Raw genomic sequence first — 1326 nt, forward strand, 5'->3', positions numbered from 1 at the left:
CACACCCACACCACACACACACACCAAACACACACACACCCCACACCACACACATTCATAATGGTTACAAATTGAAAGAGTTTAAAGCCTATGTGCAAATGTGTTTTTTGGCGCACCAATTAAATATGGATGGTAATTACATCAAATGGATTTCAAAATCTATCCATCATCTTCTCAACCAAGCRCAAATCTTGGCTGTGCGCAATCATTGATTATTCAGTGGTTTATAGAAAAAGATGATCTTAAATCATGTTCACACAGCATGTCAACTTAAAGGGAAACATGTTGCCCTTAATTAAACCATCACAATTCAGTAAAGTAAATATTACAATTGTCTTGTATTAATTAGAGATGTATAAGCCTGGAACCAGCCTTTTGAAAGTCCCCCAACTAGGTCCTCACGCTACATGAAGCTAATGAACCTGTCTGTGCTGTCCTCACGTAGAGGGAGCACTACAGAAGCACCTAGAGGTCATGTGACGTGTGAAAACRTCTCCAATTATTGAAACACAGCTATTCTAGGAGAGGTGAGGCRAGGACTTGTTTACGCCACAAACAACTACGTTGAATGATTGAACGAAGGACATAGGCTCAATTATTTAGAACAATTTTACACTGAGTTAAGTTTGTGAGTTGCTTCACTCATTGATGGATGCTACAGTGTAGTGCACGCAGGTTTACAGAGTAAAATTAATAGACTGTAGTGAGGTCTGATACTCAAAGCTGGATTCCTCTGGTATTGTTCAAGCATGAATCAAATTATGCTAATGATAACTTCTGTTGTGATTTCAACCATCTGTAGCTAATTGTTTAGTTTCCTGCTGATGCACTACACAATAATTGCAATAGGCAACGCTACTTCTATTCCTTTTCTTAGATCACTTATATTCAATTACAAACGGCGCTGGGATCGGCATGAAGGTCCTTTTACTCTGAGATTTTATCATCACCCTAGTGGAGGCAGTGGGGGTTCAGGTTGGAGTTGAGGCCTGCCTATCTCCTCCGCACTCCCTGTGGGTGGTAAGGTTGAGGCCTGCCTATCTCCTCCACACTCCCTGTGGGTGGTAAGGGTGAAGCCTTTATCTCCTCCGCACTCCCTGTGGGTGGTAAGGGTGAGGCCTGGCTATCTCCTCCGCACTCCCTGTGGGTGGTAAGGGTGAGGCCTGCCTATCTCCTCCGCACTCCCTGTGGGTGGTAAGGGTGAGGCCTCTTTGTCTCCTCCACTCCCTGTGGGTGGTAAGGATGAGGCCTCTCTGTCTCCTCCACTCCCTGTGGGTGGTAAGGATGAGGCCTCTCTGTCTCCTCCACTCCCTGTGGGTGGTAAGG

Source organism: Salvelinus sp. IW2-2015, linkage group LG20 (assembly GCF_002910315.2).
Source record: "Salvelinus sp. IW2-2015 linkage group LG20, ASM291031v2, whole genome shotgun sequence".
In the NCBI taxonomy this organism is placed as follows: Eukaryota; Metazoa; Chordata; class Actinopteri; order Salmoniformes; family Salmonidae; genus Salvelinus; species Salvelinus sp. IW2-2015.